The sequence below is a fragment of the Mobula hypostoma genome, chromosome 11 (assembly GCF_963921235.1).
Source record: "Mobula hypostoma chromosome 11, sMobHyp1.1, whole genome shotgun sequence".
Lineage (NCBI taxonomy): Eukaryota > Metazoa > Chordata > Chondrichthyes > Myliobatiformes > Myliobatidae > Mobula > Mobula hypostoma.
In genome coordinates, this window is record NC_086107.1 from 6,879,519 (window position 1) to 6,896,273 (window position 16,755).

General features: G+C 42.5%; 1 long non-coding RNA gene across 1 annotated transcript; it reads right to left on the bottom strand.

The window, feature by feature from the left end:
• Positions 1-693: 693 nt before the first annotated feature.
• On the bottom strand, positions 694-16,609 carry LOC134354222 (uncharacterized). Its single transcript, XR_010019733.1, has 3 exons — positions 16,021-16,609; positions 9,018-9,088; positions 694-934 (listed from the first exon to the last, which is right to left on the bottom strand). It is a non-coding gene; the product is annotated as an uncharacterized LOC134354222 (long non-coding RNA).
• Between the last annotated feature and the right edge of the window lie 146 nt (positions 16,610-16,755).

Sequence of the window (16,755 nt, forward strand, 5' to 3'; positions counted from 1 at the left end):
GCTCCTTTTAGGCAAGGTATTGTTCACAGAGCAACTTAATTCTGCACCAGTAAAAATGCTGGGGAAATGGGGATTGTCCTGAGCATCTCAAAGTTCACATTTTTATTACCAAATATAACCTTGAGATTCACCTTCTTGCACGCACTCACAAAACAAAGAAACACAATAGAATTCACTAAAACACACAACAGGACTCCCACATATCCAATTTGCAAAAGAGGACAAATCTTGCAAATAGTGAAAAAAAAGCAAGAAGGTGTCACTATCTTGTTGATATGCTCCCAAGAAATGTAGATATTGTCAAACCTAGACTTCCCTCCCCACGCTGACCTGAGAGTGGATAGAGGAATTGGTTCAAGTTCTCAGCTTGCTGAGGACCTACAAATTGTCTTGGCAGGGAAAAGCAGAGAAGGGATAATCTTCTAGATTCCTGATCTTGGTTAATACGGAGGAATCGATGCAGAAATGGATGAATGTGAGCATTGGTGTCGAACTTAGCCACAGTCACATCCTCCCAATAGTCTTTTTAATAACATTCTCATACATGTTGCATGGCTCGCTGAGTGAGACATCAGTGTATACTCTGCACATTGTAAATCCCACTGGAAGTCAATACACTTAAGAAAGCAATAATAAAAATAATTTTAAATGGTCTTTGTTTTGAGATAATCAAATAAAACACTTTATATAACATGTCCAAAACAAAATACACGCACTTTGGTTTCACATCTACACAGTTCCCAAACTTCATGTTTCATTCACAGCTAGAAAATAAAGTATAAATATTCTGATACAAGTAGTTATCCAAGATAATTATAATAGTCCTCCATGTCTGGGTCGTCCCTCTTGCTTCGTCCTGCTTTCTGCAAGAATGACAACGGTGCTTTCTTTATTTGCTTGCTCAGCCGGGGAATGATTGGTTTGATTCCATACTCTGAAAGGTTAAGCAAAAAAATAATTAGCAAATTGTTTCATAACGTTGTGCTTGCTTTCTATTGGTGTGTTGACATAGATTGCCAGGATTCGACACCCAATGCTGTGAGCACCACGTTAGGACTCTTGATAGGGCAACAGATTTTCCTCTCCTCCCATTCAGAAAATGTTTAGGGTTATATACAGTACATAGAACAGTGCAGTACAGGCTCTTCAGCCCACAGTGCTGTGCCAACCTTTTAACCTACTCGAAGGTCAATCTAACTCTTCCCTCCCACATAGCCCTCCATTACTCTTTCATCTATGTGCCTATCTAAGAGTACTCTAAATATCTTTAACGTATCTGTCTCTTCCACCACCACTAGCTGTGCATTCTACGCACCCACCACTCTGTGTGAAAAAAGTAAACACCTCGAGGAGGATAACCTCACTCAACTTCACTCACCCCATCACTAAACTGTTTCCACATGGGCTCACCTCATGTTCTCAATATTTATGCTTATTTATTATTATCATTATTTTTTCTTTATATGTACTGCAAATGCCCACAAGAAAATGAATCTCAGGGTCATATATGGTGACATATGTACTTTGATAAGAACTTTACTTTGAACTTTGGAATTTAGACATGGGTGAGATAGCCTAATTAAGTTTAAGTTCAAGTTCAATTGTCATTCAACCCCAGATGAATATAGCCAAACAAAACAGCATTGCTCCAGAGCTAAGGTACAAAATACAGTACCAACAGTCATACACAGCACAAGGCACATATAAATTGGCAAGCACACATAAGATATCAATAAAATACAGTTAAACACAAAAAATATATAGTCCAGGACCCTGAGTCCATGGATGCTGCAGAAATCTGTAGTTGGCCACAATACAGCTGAGCAAACACTGGGGGCAGCACTACAGGGAAGTTTGCGATTACAGAGAAGCAGAAAAGTGGGGCAGAGACACCTATTATGATGATAAGTGATGATGAGGGGCTCTAAAGCTTACTGTTGTTTGGAGACACAAGGGACTGCAGATACTGAATTCTAGAGCAAGGAAAAACCAGCTGCTGGAGGAACTTGGTGGGTCAGGCAGTATTTTTTATTTTTAAAAAGAGATACAGCACAGTAGCAGACTTTTCTGGCCCAACAAAACTGCGCTGACGAATTACACATACGTGACCAGTTAACCTACCAACCAGTACATCTTAAGAATGTGGGTGGAAACCGGAACATCCGGAGGAAACCCATGCTGTATTAAATGGCGGGAAGATGGCGACGCGACACAGCTCGCAGCAGCCACTTTGGTGGTAATGTCTATTATTTGTTAAGTAGGGTGCTGTGCACAATCCTGATTTGATGGAGACGGATGTGAGAGCACGGAGGAACATCTGGTGAAACTTCTGAAATGCCCGCTTCGCTGCTGCTGCTACTGTGTGGTCCAGAATCTCCGCAGGAGAAGGCCCCCAAGTCCTCGGCTTTGCTTGTTGTTCAGCGGCCGGGGCGGGGTCGAAGCGCTCGGCAGAGGATGGTGCTCGGAGAGGCCGTGTCGGAGGGGCTGGTCGGAAGCTCGAAGTTTTCGGACGGACTCAAGAGTCCGCTGCGGTTGGGTGCTTCCAATGGTGCTGCATCGGCGAGTTGGCGGCGCTTGGAGGTTCATGGCAGGGAGAGTTTCTCCCTTCTACCGTCTGCATGAGATGATGAGTCTATCGGGACTTTGAGACTTTTTTTTTAACCGTGCCCATGGTCTGCTCTTTATCAAATTACGGTATTGCTTTGCACTGTTGTAACTATATGTTATAATTATGTGGTTTTGTCAGTTTAGTCTTGGTTTGTCCTGTGTTTTCTTGTGATATCATTCTGGAGGAGCGTTGTATCATTTATTAATGCATGCATTTCTAAATGACAACAAACGGAAACTGAACTGAACTGTCACAGGGAAAATGTACAACCTCCTTACAGAACAGCAGTGGGAATTGACCCTGGTGCTGTAATAGCATCACAGTAACTGCTTCACTACTATGGCCCCCTGTGGAGGGAGATGGATAGTTGATGCTTCAGGTCGAGACACTTCTCCTGCCAAGGTGTTGACTGACTACAACACTCCCCATTGATGGTGAAAGTCCTGCCCTGATTTATCTTCCCAAAATGCGACACCTCCCTACTGGACAAACACTCCCATTCCTTGACCCACTTACCCAGCAGATCAAGATCCCCATGCAAGTTTTGATAACTTTCTTCACTATGATGCCACCTACTTTTGTGCCTTCAGCAAACTTACTAATCACACTTTGTACATTCTCATCTAAAGAGTAGAAGCAGGTACGTTCATCATCATCATTATGTGCCATGTCGTAAGATGTGGGCGATCATGGTCTTTTCATAACCACGATTGTTCTTGGCAAATTTTTCTACAGAAGTGATTGTCACTGCCTTCTTCTGGGCGATGTCTTTACAAGATGGGTGACTCCAGCCATTATCAGTACTCTTCAGAGATTGTCTGCCCGGTGCCAGTGGTCACATAAGCGGGACTTGTGATACACACCAGCTGCTCATATGACTATCCACCACCTACTCCCATGGCTTCATGTGTAATGTGACCCTGACTGTAAAATTGCAAATGGAGAGAGAGAGAGCGCGAGGGAAAAAAATGAAATGAAATTATAGGCCAGTGGTTGGGAAGATGTTAGAATTGATTATTAAGGATGAGGTCTCGGGCTACTTGGAGGCACATGATAAAATAGGCCATAGTCAGCATGGTTTCAAGGGAAAATCTCTTGGAATTCTTTGAATAAAGAAGGATTCCTGTTAGAAAGGCAGAAATTCAAGACAGATTTTTAGCATGGATAAAGCAGTAGTTGATTGGCTGGAGCCAAAGACTAGGAATAAAAGGAGCCTTTTCTGTCTGGCTGTGGGTGACTAGCGGTGTTCCACAGAGGTCTGTTTTGGGACTGATTATTTTTACATTATATGTCAATCATTTGGATGATGGAATTGATGGCTTTCTTGCAAAGTTTGCAGATGAAATGAAGATAGGTGGAGGGGCAGGTAGTTTTGAAGAAATAGAGAAGTTACAGAAGGACTTTGATGAGGGGAATGGGCAAAGAAGGGGCAGATGAAATACAATGTTGGGAAGTGTATGATCATGCACTTTGGTAGAAGAAATGAAAGGGTTGATTATTTTCTAAATGGAGAGAAAATACAAAAAAAAACTGAAGTACAAAGGGACTTGGGAGTCCTTGTGCAGGATTCTCTAAAGGTTAATTTGCAGCAACACACATCAAAGTTGCTGAATTTGCAGGTTGAGTTTGTGGTGAGGAAGGCAAATGCAATGTTAACATTCATTTCAAGAGGACTAGAATATAAAAGCAAGGTTGTAACATTGAGACTTTATAAAGCACTGGTGAGTACACACTTGGGAGTATTGTGTGCAGTTTTGGGCCCCTATCTTAGAAAGGATGTACTGAAACTGGAAGGTTCAAGGGAGGTTCACTAAAATGATTCCAGGATTGAATGGCTTGTCATATGAAGAATGTTTGATGATTCTTGGTCTGTAGTAATTGGATTTAGAAGAATGAGGGGTGACCTAATTGAAACCAACTAAATGGTGAAAGCGCAATCATGAGGAATTCTGCAGATACTGGAAATTCAAGCAACACACATCAAAGTTGCTGGTGAACGCAGCAGGCCAGGCAGCATCTCTAGGAAGAGGTACAGTCAACGTTTCAGGCCGAGACCCTTCGTCAGGACTAACTGAAAGAAAAGCTAGTAAGAGATTTGAAAGTGGGAGGGGGATGGGGAGATCCGAAATGATAGGAGAAGACAGGAGGGGGAGGGATGGAGCCAAGAGCTGGACAGTTGATTGGCAAAAGGGGTATGAGAGGATCATGGGACAGGAGGCCTAGAGAGAAAGAAAGGGGGAGGGGTGAAGACCAGAGGATGGGCAAGGAATGGCGAAATGGTGAAAGGCCTTGATAGAGTGGGTATGGAGTGGATATTTCCTATGGTAGGAGTGTCTAAGACCAGAGAGAGCGGCGTCCTTTTAGAAGGGAGATGAGGAGGAATTTCTATAGTCGGAGAGTGGTGAACCTGTGGAATTCATTGCCACAGACAGCTGTGGAGGCCAAGTCTTTGAAACCCCACCAATTTCCTTGGCTGCGCAAGTCTAGGGAAGACACATTCCGGCCCCACCAAACCTGTGAGATTGAGACAACTCTCCCACCCCAGACCCCAGTTTGTGTGGATGCTGTGTAACTTGCCGCCCTGTTACAACTCAGTGACATTCTTGATTTGTGGAAGTAATCTTTTTTGGAACAGTAATAGGGATCCTTTCTATTTGCCCACATTCCTGGTTTAACCATTCTTCTTTGGCTTTTTGACATAAGCTTTTAACTTTTTTATCTTAAGGACTTATATTCTATTGGATTTGCTTTCTTCCATCTCCTTTCTTCCATTAGATTTTTGATTTCATCTGTCATCCATTTATTCTTTGTGCTTTTTTCTTTTTTAGGAATCACTGACTTTGCTGATTCTACCAAAGCATCCTTTAGAGAGTTAAATTTCATTTCTATACGCTTGCTATCATCTTCAACAGATTCTATTTCTAGACTTTGAAACCTATTCCTTACTTCAATTGTAAGTTGTTCTTCTTTAATTAATTGCAAGTAGTCAAGGGATTGTTCAGGTTTTTGCTTCTTTAGTTTCGTAAAGTTTTAATTTTACGTGACATACTACTGGGTTATGGTCACTATTACAGTCTGCACCCGGATATGTTTTGCATTGAGTCACTGAGTTTCTAAATCTTTGGTTTATAGTAATAAAGTCAATTTGATTTCTGGTGTTACCACCTGGACTTTTCCAGGTCCACAAGCGTCTTGGATGGTTTTTAAAGTAGGTATTCATAATGACCAGATTATTCATCTTGCACCATTCGACCCATTTCTCACCTCTTTCATTTCTTTCCCCTAGTCCAAATTTTCCTATGGTATTTCCATCAGCACCTTGTCCTACTTTAGCATTTAGATCTCCCATGACAATAACAATACATTGAGATTTGCATCCATTCTTTGCTTGTTCAAGCTCTTCATAGAATTTATCTATATCCTCAGTTGTTCCATCTGTTGTTGGTGCATATGCCTGTTTAATTGCTAAATCAAATAGTTGTCCTCTGAATCTAACAAGGAGCACTCTTTCTGATATTGCCCAATGTCCTAAAACACTTTTTGCTATGTTTTCATCCATAAGAATTCCTACTCCATTAGTATGGGATGTTCCACAAGAATAAACTAGTGTTTTATTTCTATTCTGACATGTTCCAGCACCTATCCAACGAACTTCGCTAATTCCCACGAATTCCCATAAGATACAAGCTGAAATAGGTGAAGAACAATATGGTTTTGTGAAAGACAAAGGAACAGGAAACGCAATATTGATGTTAAGGATACTATCAGAATGAGCTATTCAAGTGCAAAAGGATTTGTTTGTTTGTGTAGTCGATAAAACAAAAGCATTTGATAAAGTGAAGCACAATAAGTTATTTGAAATATTACAGCAAACTCTAGATCTAGATTCGAAAGACCTCTGCGTAATCAGAAATCTGTAGTGGGAACAAACTGCCGCTGTAAGAATAGATGGAGAAGTGAGTCAGTTTATGAAAATCAAGAGAGGCGTTAGACAAAGGTATGTTTTCTCCCCTGATTTATTTAATGTGTACAGTGAAACAATATTACAAAAAATAAGAGACATCTTGGGAATCAAAGTTGGCGGTGAAAACATCAATAATTTCAGATATGCGGATGACACTGTGTTAACTACAAGTACGGAGGAAGAACTACAAAACTTAATTGATATAGTTGTTGAAGAAAGTGCAAAAATGGGTTGATCTATCAATTGCAAAAAGACAGAATGTATGGTGATATCCAAAAAGAAGGAGAATCCTATTTGCAGGCTGAGAATAAATGGGGAAGACATAAAACAAGTACAGAACTTTTGCTAATTAGGAAGCTGGGTGATATCAGATGGTAGGTGCGACTTGGACATCAAAAGAAGAATAGGGATGGCAAAAGACACTATTACGAGAATGAAGAGTATACTGACCAATACTAAACTAGGCATGGCAACCCGCCTCAGAGTACTGAAATGTTATGTTTATCCAGTTATGTTATATGGCTCAGAATGTTGGACAATATCTGGTAACATGAGGAAACGAGTTGTAGCAGCAGAGATGTGGTTTTTGAGGAGGATGCAAAGAATATCATGGACGAAACGAATATCTAACGAGGATGTCATGAACAGAGCAAACACAAAAAGAGAAATCATGTATGAGATCATGAAAAGGAAACTAACTTCAATGGACATGTGATTAGGAAAGAGGAGTTAGAATGCACAGTAATTATGGGAAAGATTGAAGGGAAGAAAGCAAAAGGAAGACAAAGACAAATGATGATGGAGACAGCAGCCAGAGAACTGGAAATGAATACCAATGAATTGATCCACTTGACCGGAAACAGGAGTGTGTGGGCCATGGCAGTCAAAGCTCAAACTGGGCACGGCACCTGATGATGCTGATTACAATTCAGTGCCAAGAAATAACACACAGCACACTATATACCACTACAGGAATTATATTCATGAATCTTACTTAACTAAAGGGTTAGTAAAGAAAAGAAAGAAAAATAAAAAGGGCCCATTATAATTAAACAGTCAAACGTGCACAAGTTGGAGCTCATCTTGAACTTCTGTCACTCACGTGCTGGGTCTTCAGTCAGTGTGAAAGCACACACCATCTTCCAAACGTCACTTGTAATTCATCTCGAACAAACAGGTCTCTCATCGGGTTGTATCCTATGACTGGTTCTTCCCAGCGTCTTCTCTCTTCATCTCCCGCCGAACAAAAGATCCAAGACTAACCTTAGTGTCCCTCACCAATAAAAACCTCCCCCCAGTTCCACCATCCTAATTGGATGGCATACATTCCGCATCATCCCTCATCTTCAACAACAACTCAATCAGGCTGAAAGCAGAACAAACAGCTATTATAGAACTGCTACAGGAAATACCTACAGCGTAACACTAAAGGTGAGAACCAGGGCATTACATCTCTATGTATATTTAGGGCAGAGGTTGATAGATTGGTTAGGGCATGAAGGGATATGGGGGTGGTGAGGGGAGGTAGGAGATTGGGGCTAAGAGAAAAAATGGATCAGCCATGATGAAATTGCAGAGCAGACTCGATGGACCAAGTAGACTAAATATGCTCCTATATCTTATGGTCTTACAGACACATGGATGGTAGAAAAATGGAGGGTTTTGGGGGACGGAAGGGGTAAGTTGATCTTAGAGCAGGTTAAAAGGTTGGCACAACATTGTGGGATGAAGGGCCTGAACTATGTTGTCTGTTCTATGTTCTAAATATTTTATATAAATGACAAACATGAGCCCAGCACTAATCCCTGAGACACAATACTGATCACAGGTCTCCATTGTGAGAAATATCAACCCCTGCTTCCTGTCAAGACAATTGCATATTCAGTTAGCTCGGTCTCCCTGGATCCTATGATTACTTGTGTCAAAGGTCAAAGTGAATTTTGTTATCATAGTACATATATGTCACCATACACTATCTTCAGATTAATCTTCTTGCAGGTATTCACAGGAAAATAAAGAAATACAATAGAACTTATGTAAAAATATGCGTAAACAAACACTGACAAACTGTGCAAAAATGAGACGAATTGTATAAATAGTAAAATAAATAATACTGAAAACATGAATTGCTGAGTCCTTGAAAACGAGCCTGTAGTTTGTGGAATCAGTTCAGTGTCGAGGTGAGTGAAGTTATCCACATTGGTTCAGGATCCTGATGGTTGTAGGGTAATAACTGCTCCTGAACCTGCTGGTGTGGGACCCGAGGCTCCTGTACCTCCTTCCCGATGGTAGTAACGAGAATGTTAGTAACAACTGTATGCACAGTTGTCCACCATACTTCCTATGTTGTACACTGACACCATTTCATTGGGTGCATTATCACAGCCCGAGGTTGTGAGAGGTGTCCCGTAAATACAGCTTTCAACATAAAGAGATTAACTTCACCATCAAAGTATCCAAAGCGGTCTCTCGGTAAGTCAATGTTTGCTTCATCTTTACTGCCATCCTGCTTCACTCTGAAAGGGAAACAGGGAGAGAAAGGGGGTCAATAAGAGACCTGTGACATTGATTAACAATCAAAGTAATGTACAATCGTTGGTCACTTTATCAGGTACAGGAGGTCCCTGATCCGTATGTGTTAGGACTGGAGGAGGAAACCCACATGCTCACAGGAAGGACATACAAACTTCTCACAGAGGACACTGGTATTGATTGAACTCTGAACTCTGACACCCCAAGCTGTAATAGTGTTGTGCTAGCTACTACATTGTGTCTTCTCTCGTAAGCAAGATAGTTTTTGACAACAGAGTTGCTACTCACTGGATGTTTTCTGCATCATTCTCTGTAAACTCTAGAGACTGTTGTTAGTGAAAATCCCAGGAGATCAGTACTTTCTGAGATACTCAAACCACTTGGTCTGGCACCCACAATCATTCCACAGTCAAAGTCACTAACACAAAGATCACATTTCTTCCCCATTCAGATCTTTGGTCTGAACAACAATTGATCCTCTTGACCACGTCTGCGTCCTTTTATGCATTATGTTGCTGCCACATGATTTGCTGATTAGATATTTGCATTCACGAGCCAGTGTTCAGGTGTAACTAATAAAGTGGCCACTGAGTGAATAACAAAGAAGTCAGCAATTTTGCCAAGCAATCACACTTCCCTTCTCTGGGCCCATGGCCTTGTAGGTTACAGCTCTTCAGTCCTTGTAATATAGAACACTTTAGGGGCAGAACGGGAACAGAGAGTAGTAGCGTAATGCTGCTACAACTAGAACAATAATAAGTTCAAATTTCAAAGTTGAAAGTAAATTTATTATCAAAGAACCATATACAACCCTGAGGTTCATTTTCTTGTGGGCATACTTAATAAATCCATAATAGAATAATAATCATTATATTGTCAATGAAAGACTGCACCAACTTGGTATATTTAGAAGTATTGTATGTACACTGGAGAATGTCGCCATGGTTCACTGACACAATCTTGCCACATTTACTAATAAAATCTGGGTTCAATTTCCACCACTGACTGTAAGGAGTTTGTACGTTCTTGCTGTGATTACGCAGGTTTCCTCTGAATGTTCCCATTTCCTCAAACATTCCAAAGACGTATGGGTTACAGTTAGTGAGTTGTGGCCATTCTATGTTGGCGCAAGAAGCATGGCGACACTTGTGGGCTGCTCAGCACAGTCCTCAATTTGATTTGATTTGATTTGATTTGATGCAGACAAAGTATTTCATTGTATGTTTCAATGTACATGAGACAAATAAAGCTAATCTAATCTGAGAACAGTACACATCAGTACAGGCCCTTTGGCCTAGGATACTGTGCCAACCTATATAAACCTCTATAAAGCACCATCAATCTAACCCTCCCCTCCTACACTGCCCATTCTTCTTTCATCCATTTGCCTATCTTAGAGTCTCTTAAATGTCCCTATCAAAACCTCTACCCCTACCCCTGGCAATGCATTACAGGTACCTACCTGTCCGTATAAAGCAGGGGTTCCCAATCTGGGGTCCACGGACCCCTCAGTTAATGGTAGGGATCCATAGCATAAAAAAGATTGGGAACCCCTGGAACCTCTGACATTTCCTCTTACCTTTCCTTCATACACCTTAACTGGATGCGCTCTGATAAGTTAACGTTAGAAACGATTGATATTGACCATTGCCAGTAACCTACCGGTCAAGAGTCAGCATGGCAGCCACGTCAAAAAGAACAGTAAAAAATAAAAGACTGTTGAAATAATGTCTCCTCAAACAGTTGTACTTTTTGCCAATTTGCGTGTTCATTGTTCCATTAAACCAAGGAACTAAGCAGCAGGGTATTTAAATACAATATTTTACGTGCAATCATAATCATTAGTATTGGATCAACTTTCAAACGTTCAAGAGAATCATTTGAATGACTATTGGCAAAACATAATTACCAGTTTATGATGTCACCTTTTGTGATGTGAGAACATTCTTTATTTTCCAAAAACAATTGATCATTAAGGATGTTCTTTTTAACATTTTTAAAATTCTGCGATGAATATACATTTAGTGGCTAATTCAGTAGGTATCTCCTGTACCTAATAAAGTGGCCACTGAGTGTATGTTCATGGTCTTCTGCTACTGTAGCCCATCCGCTTCAAGGTTTGATGTGATGTCCAGTCAGAGATGCTCTTCTGTACACCGCTGTTGTAACGCGTGGTTATTTGAGTTACTGTCACCTTCCTGTCAACGTGAACCAGTCTGGCCATTCTCCTCTGACCTCTCTCATTAACAAGGCAATTTCACCCACAGATCTGCTGCTCACTGGATTTTTTTTTGTTTTTCACACCACTCTCTGTAAACTTTAGAGTCCAATGTGCATGAAAATCCCAGACTGGCAGTTTCTGAGGTACTCAAATCACCCTGCCTGGTACCAATAATTGTTCCATAGTCACATTTCTTCCCCATTCTGTTTGCTCTGAACAACAACTGAACCTCTGCCTGCTTTTACACACTGAGTTTTTGCCACATGATTAGCTGATTAGATATTTGTATTAACGAGCAGGTGTACTTCATAAATTGGCCACTCAGTGTATATAAACTAATCAGATGTATTTATATTTATTGTGTTTTTAAAAAAAATTATGTTCTTTATGCGTACTGTGTTTTTTATGCTGCATCAGATCTGGAGTAACAATCATTTTGTTCTCCTTTATACTCGTGAGCTGATGAATGCCAATAAACAATCTTGAATCTTGAAAAGGCTGATGTGAATTTAGTTCGGTACTCAAAGTAAAATTTATAGAGGAAGAAGGTGGTGTCCCTGTAGGCAATCCATGGTTTTCATATCAAAGAGCAGTGGCGGGGGAGGGGGCTAAATTTTTTGTTGGATTAGCCATTTTATAGTCATAGTCATACTTTATTGATCCTGGGGGAAATCGGTTTTCGTTACAGTTGCACCATAAATAATAAATAGTAATAGAACCATAATAGTTAAATAGTAATATGTAAATTATGCCAGTAAATTATGAAATAAATCCAGGACCAGCCTATTGGCTCAGGGTGTCTGACCCTCCAAGGGAGGAGTTGTAAAGTTTGATGGCCACAGGCAGGAATGACTTCCTATGACGCTCAGTGTTTCATCTTGGTGGAATGAGTCTCTGGCTGAATGTACTCCTGTGCCCACCCAGTACATTATGTAATGGATGGGAGACATTGTCCAAGATGGCATGCAACTTGGACAGCATCCTCTTTTCAGACACCACCGTCAGAGAGTCCAGTTCCATCCCCACAACATCACTGGCCTTACGAATGAGATTGTTGATTCTGTTGGTGTCTGCTGCCCCAGCACACAACAGCAAACATGATAGCACTGGCCACCACAGACTCGTAGAACATCCTCAGCATCGTCTGGCAGATGTTAAAGGACCTCAGTCTCCTCAGGAAATAGAGACAGCTCTGACCCTTCTTGTAGACAGCCTCAGTGTTCTTTTATTTTATTTTCTCTTATTCTTTTATTTTAGGTGATATATGAAGACTGATAAACTGTAAAAATGGCATCTTGAGTTTATTGTCATGTGAACAAGGAACTTGCTGGCAGCAGCATCACAGGTACATAGATTCAAGATTGTTTAATGTCATTTCCAGTACACAAGTGTCTCCTCCGTGGATTGTCATCTTGTCGTGGTGGAGAAGTTTGTGTGGTCCTGTGATCCCGAGAGCAATGCTGTCTGGAGCTATGCTCCTGGTAGGGTCACCCATGGCGGTAAGGTCGAGGGTGAGGTCCCCGACAAAGAACAATCCAACCAAGACCTCAACGGTGGAACAGGTGGACGAAGTTACTTCGAACTCAACGGCTGTGAAGGCGGATGAAGGCTGCAACAAATCCATCAGCTTCCATCATCGTGGTTTCCATGCCATTGGAATCAGTTGGTTGATTTGTGAAGTATCGTGTGCTTCTTGGAGTGCAACATCAAGTACATGTTTAACAGGTATCTTCGCTCTGTGGGCCACTTCTTCAGAATGAAGACCATCATCCTTGACCTCGAGGGACAGCCACGACGACGACACAAGTGTAAAGAAGAACAAAATAATTCTTACTCCGGATCATAAGGTGACTGACAGGAAGTGATAAAGTAGTGGTGGTTGGGGGTGTGGAGGGGTTGGTTAGTGGGTGGAGGTGTTGATCAGCCTTACTGCTTGGGGAAAGTTACTGGTTTTGAGTCTGGTTGTCCTGGTGTGGATGCTACGTAGCGTCCTCCCTGATGGGAGTAGGACAAACACTATGAGCAGGGTGGGTAAGATCCTTTATGACATTTCTGCCCCTTTTCAGGCACTTTTTTTTGTATGTTCAGACAATGCACAAAATATAAATAATTCATAAATTATTATTGAATTGCCAGACATTGGTGCCAAAAAACCTCAATCAGAGACTTATGCATGATAGTGCAAGCAATAGTCCATAGTGTTTAATTGCTGAGGTAGGATTATGACAAATCCTTCAATGTTGTGAGGTGAAACTCTGGAATACTCTCACCAATGGCATAGACAACTTGCGGTAGTTGAAGGTGGCTACTTAAGAAGGCATCATACATCTCAAAGAAACTTCAACATCTAGGACATGCCTTCTTCTCATTTCTACCACTAGTAGGAAGTACAGAAACCCTAAGACCCACACTCAATGATTCAGGAACAGTTTCTTCCCCTCTGACATCAGTTTTCTGAACGTTCCATGAATCTCATTATTCCTGTCTGGTTTCACTATCTATCTATCTATCTATTTATTTATTTAGTGATTTATAGAAATGTTATGTCTTTGCTCTGTGAAGTGAGGTGAGGTGAGGGCCTCTGTCAATCAGAGTTGACTACGGATGTAGTGTCCTATCTGTCTAGGCCTGGGCATTGTGATGTGGAGAGCAGGCTGTTGTCCATGTAGCAAGCACCCCTTCTCCACACATAAGAACATAAGAAATAGGAGTAGGAGTAGGCTTTCTGGCCCGTCGAGCCTGCTCTGCCATTCAATAAGATCATGGCATCTGATGAACCCAAAAGAAAGGCAGAGACCAATAAAGTTGGTACCAGCAGCGTCACAGGAGTTGCCAGTCAGCATTGATCTCTATGTAGGACTGCCTTAGGGATTCCAGCTCCATATTTTCCCCCGGGATTTACTCCCGAAGCCTTCCCCATGAGTGGGTATAGCCATAAGGCAGTGGAGGTTTGAGATCAGAGTTTTCCTTCTCCTGGATGAGCAGCCAACCACAGCTAATGAGCTCTATCTGCATGAAGTGACTAGTTTTAAGGTGCCAGTAACCCACCTTTGACCCTTCTCCTGTCAGTAGAAACGGTTAGTAGCTAAACCACACGTGAAGGCCGGGAACTGGACTTGGATGTCAGAGGCTATCTGAGATGCACACCATTGGGAGCTTGTCCCCATTACCACCCTCAGCTATAACAACCTTAAGGAACCTTTGCACTGTTTTGAAGCCTCATGACAAATTTCACAGTATGCGAGATAGTGATAATAAAGCCTGATTCTGACTATTAGAAAATAGGCAACAAATTCTGGTCTTGCCGTTGATTTCCAGATCCTGCATAAACAAATAAATTTAAAAAATGCAAAAATACGAAAGCAGATTAGATGGGCTGAATGGCCTTGTCCTAGACCGTGCCCCTCCTCTCAGGGTAACTTTCGGACCGCCTCCCAAAAGTCACGCCTTCCCCTCACAACCTTTGGATGACTGGGTAAATTTAATTCTGTCAGTCAAAGAACCACGCCCACAGTACGTTTGGTTCATTGTACAGTTCATGTTAAAGAATTGCTCGAAATAATGGAATACCATTGATCTCGGCTGGAATCAAGCAGTAATTAAGATTCGCAAGCCCGCATTTCTTAGTAGCTTCTGGTATTTAAATCGTGCTTAAGTACAATTGGTCAACCCTCAACCTTTTCCGCACTCTACTGGGTGCAGTCTGCAGTCAAACAACGTGATGTTACGGAAGGGAAAGTTTGCAGCTACTTCGTACGTACATCTGCTCTCACTCCATCCTCCCACCACCCCACTAGGAATAGGGTTCCCCTGGTCCTCACCTACCACACCACCAGCCTCCGGGTCCAACATATTATTCTCCGTAACTTCCGTCACCTCCAACGGGATCCCACCACTAAGCATATCTTTCCCTCCCCGCCTCTCTCTGCATTCCGCAGGGATCGCTCCCTACACAACTCCCTTGTCCATTCGTCCCCCCCCATCCCTCCCCACTGATCTCCCTCATGGCACTTATCCGTGTAAGCGGAACAAGTGCTACACATGCCCTTACACTTCCTCCCTCACCACCATTCAGGGCCCCAAACAGTCCTTCCAGGTGAGGCATCACTTCACTTGTGAGTCGACTGGGGTGATATACTGCGTCCGGTGCTCCCGATGTGGCCTTTTATATATTGGTGAGACCCGACGCAGACTGGGAGACCGCTTTGCTGAACATCTACGCTCTGTCCGCCAGAGAAAGCAGGATCTCCCAGTGGCCACACATTTTAATTCCACATCCCATTCCCATTCTGACATGTCTATCCACGGCCTCCTCTACTGTAAAGATGAAGCCACACTCAGGTTGGAGGAACAACACCTTATATTCCGTCTGGGTAGCCTCCAACCTGATGGCATGAACATTGACTTCTCTAACTTCCGCTAGGCCCCACCTCCCCCTCGTACCCCAGCTGTTACTCATTTTTATGCACACATTCTTTCTCTCACTCTCCTTTTTCTCCCTCTGTCCCTCTGAATATACCTCTTGCCCATCCTCTGGGTCCCCCCCCCCGTCTTTCTTCCCAGACCTCCTGTCCCATGATCCTCTCGTATCCCCTTTTGCCTATCACCTGTCCAGCTCTCGGCTCTATCCCTCCCCCTCCTGTCTTCTCCTATCATTTTGCATCTCCCCCTCCCCCTCTCAAATCCCTTACTCACTCTTCTTTCAGTTAGTCCTGACGAAGGGTCTCGGCCTGAAACGTCGACTGCGCCTCTTCCTATAGATGCTGCCTGGCCTGCTGCGTTCACCAGCAACTTTGATGTGTGTTGCTTGAATTTCCAGCATCTGCAGAATTCCTGTTGTTTGTCGTACGTAAGGTTGCTTCTTTGGTGAGAGAAACGGCAGTAACGAGCCAGGTCGAAGACCTTTCGTCAGAAATGGATATTCCCATTTTATTTTGGACTTCAAGCATCTGCAGTGGGTATTGAAATCATCATTTACAACTGTAGCGGCTTCTGCTGTTCCATCAGCTACCTGGACAGGGGGGAGCCTACTTCATGAGCAAAAGCTTGCTCTCTGTATCGTATTGCCCTGGCTTGTGTATTTGTAGACAGCTAGGACAAAACATACATGGTCGACCCCCAACCAATGAAGACCTCACTTTATTCATGCAGACCAGAAATACGAACTTGGGTGCAGTCAGGGAATGTATGTGGCAGGTTTCGATGTTCGCCACCTCAATTTGCCGAGCTATTCTCGTTTGATTAAATGCAAAGCAACTTCCCGAAATCGACTTTGCCGAAAGCCATTCACTTCAACATCTGCAGATTTCCTCGTGGTCACCCCAGCGAAGTCAGTTTCATTCCAGCTCCTAACGTCATTGGTGCACTGTATTGTCAATCATGTGCAATCCCGCCTCCTTGCAGGGGGCGTACACTCCGCGGTTACCCCAG